Here is a 9,267-nt window from a genome sequence, read left to right on the forward strand (position 1 = left end):
CCTCCAGGCTCTGATGGTTAGTTCCAAACTAAGGACAATACAAATGGCCCTGATTAAACTCCATGGGACACTAAACAAAACCAAAACTAGTATATAGGTGAAAAAATTATGGGGTGAGGGACAATAAACAGGAGAATACGGGGAAGAGAGGAGTCAGATGCAGTGTACATATATGAAATTGTACATGAACAAAATATGCTAATAAAAAAAGCAAATAAATGAATACTGTTTTAGTGAAAAAAGAAAATTAAACTGTTGTGAAATCCTTCCTAAAAAATATTACATAGTGCCCAAACATGTATCGATGCCTCCTATACTTCAGGTATTGACAAAGGCTGGAAAGGGAGCTGACAGATCAGTGCAATAATCACACAGAACAAGCTTATGCTGCACGCTCCTCACTCAAGGGAAGAACTAGATATTCTTTTAGTAGAAACAAGGCCCATGAGCCTAAGCCTGTGTGCTTCTCCCACATGAATGCTGACCAGGAGCCAAGCAAACACTATCGGATGAACTGGAGAGCCAATCAGAAAGCTTTCCATTCACCACCAAGTTCTACCACCTCCATACACTCACAAATATCTCACTAAGAAACTTGAAACCTAACAAACTCAGCCACCCAAGTAAAATGTCGTGGAACCAAAGACTTCTGTTTGCTCTGTTGTCTTTCATGCTTTTCTGTCACTGTGACAAAAGTACCAGATAAGAAAAACCTGAGAGAATTCATTTGGCCCTGCAGTTTGTGAGGGTTTTCAGACCTTGGTCATTTAGCCCCACTGGCTTGGGGAAAACATTATTTTAGTAGCATGTGGTAGAGGAGAGCTACTCACTTTGTGACCAACCAAGAAGCAGAAAACAAGACAGGAAGAGGTACTGGACAGTATGGCCCACCAGGTCCTCAAGTAACACCACTTTCTGGGAACCAAGCATCTAAAACATGAACCTGGGGATATTTTATATTTAAACCACACTATCTGTTTTTACTTCCTGTCCTTTCAAATCCTTTTGAATATACTAAAAGGGACTCAGGAGTACCAACTATGTGCTTCAAATAAACGATCACTCCACAAGTGTTCATCCCAAGGATAAATCATCTACTGTAGTCACAGACACAGTTCATTAAAATCAGAAGTGACACTCTTGCAAAAGCAAACACAGCACCTGCAGCTGTCTTCCACGAGAGTTCCACTTCCCTTTGTATTTTGCCCTACTGTTAAAAGAGAAGCAGATAAAGTTACAAGTGGCTTGCCTAGATCGGCACGTGACCTACACTACCTCCGTGGGAGTGCCTTGCTCTGAAGGGTGGCTCTCTGAGAGGAATGTTCAGAATTACTGACTGCTCAACTTGACTCCACTCAGTAAATGATCTGGTCTCCGAGAAACAGAGCACAAGGCAGCATGAGCAGTCCTGGCTGCTGCCGGGTGCACATTTCCTGTGTGAGTAATCAATACAGAATGACTCAAGCTGAATTCACAAAACTTACTACACTGTCCATCTCTCTGTTCAGTCTCTCCCATCCTAATACCCACACCCTCCTTCTTCTAGGTTAATCCAATCCTTTCCTCAACTCACAGAATTTTCTCTGACCATGCTACTTCAAATTGGTTAACCTCTCCTTGAAACTCTCATAGTTATAAACAGGAGGGAGGAAGGGGGAGGGGGAACAAAGAGAGAAAGGAGATATAAGTTGTTTTATACTGTTGAACTTAGAATGTTCAAAGACCCTCATGACAGCATAGCCTCAGTATTTTAATTTTAAAGGTGACAGAGCTGCACGAGATATGGTTCCGTTTCTCTTTATCACATTAGTAATGTTTTCAGCTTTTATGCAGAACTGTTGCTGTGCTTCTGAGATACTTCCACTCCAACTTTCCTATAAAGACTTTTAAGCTATCGTTTAACTCTGAATCATGGAAGTCTATGCAGCAGGAAGCAATGAGTTCCTAAGACCCTTCAGTCGTTCTGTTAAGTACAACTACAGTTTCCCTGTTGGCAGGTGGTTGTGAAGTCTAATAGAAGATGCTTCATCACAGCTTGATGCAAGAAGTTAGTCTTTCTTACACATTACTCAGAGCTGGCCTGCGAGCTGTGTGAGTGTCTCAACTTGTCTCTGTAAGTTGGCATGCAGAACCTGAACAAAGTTTTCTAGGATTTCTACAAGCAGAGGGCTCAAAAGGTGCTTTTATTACTTTCTCAGAAGAACTTGGAAGTCTCTAAATCAATTTCTAAACAAAATGTCAACAGAAGAAAAGGAGGAAATAAAGGGAAAAATAGCTAGCAGGGGGGAAAAAAACTAGTCCAATTAGCTACAAGGTTGCAACAGGCTGACTTCACAGTGAGTCCTCAGTTTGGTATTTCTGTTTCAATCAGGTTCCAAGAATAGGAACCTTGGACTCATGACACACCCAGGCCTTGTATTCAGCACTTCTTCAGCTCTTTTTAAATTTACATTGACCTTTGCCTATGACACCATTAAGAAAGTTGGCATTGTAGCATCTAAAGATGACCTAAGTATCAGGGCAGTGTGTGTTACATGCAAACACTATGCCCTTTTGTACAATGGACTTGAACATCCCAGACAGGCAGCTAGGCCACACTGAGAACTGCTCACTCAGAAGCTGCTCCTAGCCTTCAGGAAACTCAAGTCCACTCCAGATCTAGCAAGGGCTGAGATTCCCTAATTCTGAAAGTGAAGTAGATGGTACACAAGCTCTCCTTCTCTCTCCCCTCCCCCCGTGTATGTGTGTGTGTGTGTGTGTGTGCATGTGTGTGTGTGTGTGTGTGTGTGTGTGTGTGTGTGTGTGTGTGTTGGGAAAGGTAGGTGATAGAGCAGTCTCCTCAAGATGTCTCCCTCACTCCTTGGTCAACATAATGACCTTTGTTCTTGCTAATTTTATTTATTTAAGTGAACTTCAATAGACTGAAGGTTCGTAATCTCCCAAAAATCAATGTTGAAATTCTAACAACTGAAGTGATGGTTGGGGCATGAAGATTGTGTTCTCCTGAATGGAGTTAGTGTCCTGATAGAAGAAACTCAGAGAGCTCACTGGCCACTGGAAAAAGCACCATCTACAAATCCAGAAAAGAGGCACTCATTAGACAACAAGTATGCTGGCACTTTGATCTTGAACTTGTTAGTCTCCAGAATAAGACTTATTTTATGATCCTCTCAGTTTATGGTAGAACTATTCCTTGGTATCCATGTAGTATTAGCTCTTGGACCTTCAACAGATGCCGAAGTCCCAGGTGTTCAAGATCCTTGTACAAAAAGGCATAGTGTTTGCATATAACACAACCTGTCCTGATACTTAGGTCATCACCGGATGCAACCTGCCAATGCTATGAAAGAGTTGTCACACTGTATCTTTGGGGGAATTATGGCAAAGGGAAGAGTCTGAACCTGCTGAGCACAGACACACATTTTTCCTGAATACTTTCAATACACAGCTGACTGAATCCACAGATGTGGAACCTTGGATACAGTGGGTACTCTAAACAGATGTATATTTTCACATATTTAAAATACAAATGCATGTAAAGTTGTGAACATAAAACAGTAGAGAATGACCAGTGAGGTGGTTCAGAGAGTAAAGGTGCTTGTTGTCAACCCCTGACCTGAGTTAAAACTCAGGTACTCATATGGTAGAAGTAGAGAACTGACAACCCAAGCTGTCCTCTGACCTCCACTGTAACACTTGTCCACCCCCCCCCATACACACACAAAATAAAGATATTTGATCACACTGTGAAATCTGAGATTTCGTTAAATAAAATCAACCATAGGTTGAGAGGCAGAGCAAGCAACCAGCTGATTGGAAGTAACCATAGAGTGAGGGGAAGTGGGGAGGTCAGAGAAAGAGAGGCACAGGAGGTGGAAGGGAGGAACATGCAGTTGGGGGAGTTTTGTTTTCAGACAGAGTAGAAGAGAGCTTGTTTCTGAGAAGATGCTGAGGAGGAAGACAGCAGCGGTGGCCGTGGGGATGCAGCCAGCAGCCGAGGCAGCAGTAGGATCAGGTGTAGAGGTGTGCAGCAGATATAAAAATAGTAGACAAACAGAGGTGGGGAGAGAAAGGTGAAAGCAGTAAGCAAACCTCATTTCTGGTCAAATGTAAGCATGAGTAGGAAGGCTACTTTTGCTTACTGGAAAAAGAAAGTGAGAAGGTAAACTTTTGTATCCGATCACTTCAGCTTGTTCTCACTGTGAAAATGGATGTTCAAAGTAATGATACCACAATTTGCCTGAATATAGTAGATATATTACACACCACGAGCTGTTTAGAGACTACCACTTCCTTGGTTTATCCTCATTAAAAGAATTTCAGTTTTCACAAGATAGCAATGTGCCCAGCCTTAAAAGAAGAAGAGGAGGAGGAGGAGGAGGAGGAGGAGAAGGAGGAGGAGGAGGAGGAGGGGAGCAGGGCTGGGGCAATGGCTCATGGTTCAATGGGGAGATGATTCATGGCTCAATGAGCTTTGAGTAATGAGGCTCACTAGCCAGCTAGTTTAGCTAAAATAGTAAAAATTGATTCCCCAAATTCCCTGAGAAACCCTATCTCCAAAACTAAGGTAGAGCTGGGAGGTGGTGGTGCACACCTTTAATCCCAGCACTCCAGAGGCAGAGACTGGAGGATCTCTGTGAGTTTGAGGCCAGCCTGGTCTATACAGCGAGTTCCAGGACAGGCTCCAAAGCCACACAGGGAAACCCTGTCTCAAAAAACAAAAACAAAAACTAAGATGGAAAGTGATTAAGCAAGACACTGGACAATGACCTGTGGCCTCAACATATACGTATGTGCACATACATTCATGTATGCCTGCACACATACATGTGCACACAAACACACACAGTCCTATAACACCAGGTTCTCTTGTAGCCAAAGGTATCTGTAAGAGGCAGTTAAGGTGAGATAACAGTTTTTTGTTTGTAGAAATGTCCCAAGGGCTGAAATGGCTATCTGTCCTTCCTTCCTCGTGCATGTCCTTGCTCCCATATTGATAACATGATTCTCATTTGTTCTGCAGTTATACTAGAAGCATAGCACAGTTGACAGACACAGGTAACCAAAGTCTACACCACCCTCATTAGTCCTTGAAATGACCACCCCAATGCTGTTGCATGGTAAATAAACCGTGGCTCATTTAAGCAGTGTCAAAAATCTGTGACCTTCCGCTCAATTGGTATCAATAGGAAAATGTAGAATTGTAAGGGCCCTATGAAACGCTGAAGGAAGACCCCAGACTCAAATTGTAGGTAAAAGCAAAGAGCATTTGTTAATATTCCAGCATGCAGTGGTCAACCCCTGAACAAAATGGCAACAACCCCGAGAGGAGCATGCAGGCTCCTTTTAAGCACAGTTAAGAGGAGTTTCAGAGACAGTTAGGTCATCTCATACATGATTGGTTAAGCAAGCAGTAGTTACATTAGTATACTTTTAGTTGGCTGAGGTTTAGTATTACCGTTTTTTGATTACTTGCACAAGTTTGGGCAAGTTCAGATGTGACTCAGAAGAGGCTGCTGGATTTGTCCTTGAGACCTTGTGAGGCTGGCTCAGGCCTCATCCTTGAATACAAGGACATTGTGGATAAATGGCCCTTTGTTAGGAGAGACACCTGTTTTGCCCTTCTCAGAGAACTGAAATTCAAATTCAGTTGTGAGAGTGGGAGTGCTTAACCCCTTCAGAATAAGAAGTATCTTAGTTAGGGTTTCTATTGCTGTGATGAAATACTATGACCAAAAAGCAAGTTGGGGAAGAAAGGGTTCATTTGGCTTACACTTCCACAGTGCTGTTCTTCATTGAAAGAAGTCGGGACAGGAACTCAAGCAGGACAGGATCCTGGAGGCAGGAGCTGATGCAGAGGCCATGAAGGGATGATGTTTACTGCCTTGCTCCCCCTGGCTTGCTCAGCCTGCTTTCTTATTATGTATAGTTTTCTATTTGCATGTATCCCTGCAGGCCAGAAGAGGGAGCCAGATCTCATTACAGATGGTTGTGAGCCACCATATAGGTGCTGGGAATTGAACTCAGGACCTCTGGAAGAATAGCCAGTGTTCTTAACCTCTGAGTGTTCTTAACCTCAGCCTGCTTTCTTATAGAACCAGGACCACCAGCGCAGGGATGGCCCCACCCACAATGGGCTGGGCCCTTCCCCCATTGGTTACTAATTAAGAAAATGTCTTGGAGCTGGATCTCATGGAGGCATTTCCACAACAGGGGCAGCTTCCTCTCTGATGACTCTCGCTTGTGTCAAGCTGACACACAAAACCAGCCTGTAGCATGAGTCTTAAAAGTTCTTATTAATAAAATCAAATCTGAGGCCAGTTATTGGGGTCAATGCTGGTAGATCAGAGAGACAGAACAAGCCACAGCTTCCTCACCTTGCCAGTTCCTCAGCTGGTCCTGTTTCCTCAGACTGGAAGCCTCTGAGTCCTCATCCAGCATGAATCTCAGCTGAACTGTGTTGCTCCAAAGCCTGAAAGCTTAACCAGCCAAATGCTTCTAGTTTCTGGTCCTCACGCCTTATATACCTTTCTGCTTTCTACCATCACTCCCTGGGATTAAAGGCTTGCTTTCTGGGATTAAAGGCATGTGTCACCATGCCTGGCTGTTTCCAATGCGGCCTTGAACTCACAGAGATCCAGAGGGATTTCTGTCTCTGGAATGCTAGGATTAAAGGTGTGAGTGCCACCATTTTCTAGCCTTTGTATCTAGTGGCTATCTGTTCTCTGACCCCAGATAAGTTTATTAAGGTACACAATATTTTGGGGAACACAATACCACCACACCAGCCAGTACAAGAAGGGTTAACTTTTCTTGGAATTCTCTGGGAAATTTTATTCCCAGCCAGTAGCTTCCTTTATTTCTGCAGAAAGATGTGTTAATTGCCCTCCTGTCTCACCAAAACCAACCTACTGTATACCCAAAGGAAGTCAGGTTTCAGGACTATCATTTAGGCAAGAAAGGAAAACTGAAAGAGAGTCATAATTCATCAAACTTCTCCTAATTATAATATTTTGTGCAACACAATAAAAATAAAGCTAAATTATATGGTCATGATGCCAATCTATGTGTTCTATATTCTTATCAATGAAAAGTGGCTCTGTAAGGAAAAGACAGAATCAATGATAGTGCATATTATCCTCATGTAATCCCATACCAAGTCATTCCCCAACTATTCAGAGAGAGCAAACTACAAATTCTAATGCAAAGGAAAGAAAATTGGAGAAAACGATGGTGTAAAAGGGGATTCTAGCATGGCAGCCCACTCCGCCATGTGGACACCCAAGGGATCCTAGTATTTCAGATGATGAATCCCAGTTCTGGATAGACAATGCTAACTGTACTTAGACATAAAGCTTATCTTTCATCAACAAATGTGTAAAGGAAGCTATGAATACCCAATTCCTAGGACTAGAATTTCTGCCACTCTACATTTGTCAAAACAGTGCTGCCCACCTCCTGCACAAAGCTACATGAGAAGCAAACTGGTAACAGTACCATTTCTTTTACCTCTGTTCCTGAAGTTGCATAGTCTTGTAGTATTTTTCTGGGCCAGTGTCAGCACAATTTAAACAGATACGTCTTGTACACTCAGCACATTTGAGAAGCACTCAGAGACAGTGGGATGCAGCGCTGGTCTCTGTTTTTTCATCCTAGATGGAGAGAGTGGAGCTCCAGGGCTATGAGTGTGTCAAACACTGTCCTTGGGGAATGGGAACGTACAGCTACCCATGTGGCTGGAACTTGACCTGACAAAGGGCGGTGAGGGAAGAAAGAGGTGAAGAAAGAACAGACACATGCCAGGGGAATGTCTCTTTGTATGCTGTAAAAATGTTGCTCTGATTGGTTGAGAAATAAAGCTGTTTGGCCAATGGTGAGGCAAAATAGGGTTAGGCGGGACATTCTAACTAGAGAGGAGGAAGGAGAAAAGCAGAACAGAGAGGATACTGCCAGCTGCCGCCATGAGAAACAAGATGTAAAGGTACTGATAAGCCATGAACCATGTGGCAAAGTATAGATTTATAGAAATGGGTTAATTTAAGATGTAAGATCTAGCTATCAAGAAGCCTAAGCCAATAGGCTATACAGTTCATAATTAATAGAAGCCTCTGTGTATTTAGTTGGGTCTGAGCGGCTGAGGGCTGGGAAGAGCACAGGAAAACTTCCAGCTACAAATGGCTACAGACACATGTACAGAAAAGCTGGGGTCTGGTGGATTGTGCCCACTCTGATGGAGTACACAATCTGGAACCTTAGTGCCTTTATTATGAGTAGCACAGAAGGAAAGAGTTAGCTGGTCTCCATAGGAGGGCTCTGTAGGTTTCAGTCTCAGGCTGTGAACATCCAGGAGGAAGCTTTAGTTGCTAGTGTTGCACACACCGACAACATTCACACTCTTGATTCTGACCTGAGAGAAGGATTTGCCTATTTTTCATGGATCTGAGGCACTAGTCCTTGGCATGGCCATGCCCATGCCAACATACAAATTCATTCTGGACTTCTTCAGATCTCCAAAAGTGTTACTGACAGGTAATCGTTCCTGTGAATGACACAGAAGGAGAAGACAGAAAAAGAGCTTGGGAGCTGTGATAAAGACATTAGTTAATCATTTCTCATTCCTTTTCCTCTCAACACAGATGTTGAACAATGAGATTCTTGCTCACTTTCTCAGTCATGCTGGGAGCAGTACAAAGAAGCCATGAGATTTACTGACCCTAATAGGTGCAGAGTTAAGGGACTTCTGGAAAAGACTTTTGTTCATGGAGAAAAGGAGGAAAGTGTTCTCTCATGATCTTGGCAGAGGCCCTGTTTCTGCACCTGTAAAAATTCATGTAATGACTTGGCTTTGAGAAGTACGGCAATGATTTGGTGACCACGAAGTGTTAGACCTAAGGACAAAAATTAAAGATGCTACAGAATGAAGAAAAGAAATAGCATGGGACCCCACGACCTTAAGCCACCTGCAAACCTAAGAACACCTATTTCTACACATCATATTAATATAAACACTTCAATTGGTGGGTTCATCCACCCATCTCTGCTATCCTGCATTATAGGAAACATGGACTTGTACAGATGAGAAGTAGAGCCTGTAAATTCATAAGCCTCCACAAACGCAAAAGCAATCCATCAAAACCTAGCATGCCTTAGAAACAGCTACTACTTAGAAACAGCAGTGGTAGCAGATCTCTGTGAGGTTGAGGCCAGCCTGGTCTACAGAGCTAATTCCAGGACAGCTAGGGCTACACAGAGAAACCCTGTCTCAAA

Source organism: Peromyscus californicus, unplaced genomic scaffold (genome assembly GCF_007827085.1).
Source record: "Peromyscus californicus insignis strain IS unplaced genomic scaffold, ASM782708v3 Scaffold_17__1_contigs__length_78620276, whole genome shotgun sequence".
In the NCBI taxonomy this organism is placed as follows: Eukaryota; Metazoa; Chordata; class Mammalia; order Rodentia; family Cricetidae; genus Peromyscus; species Peromyscus californicus.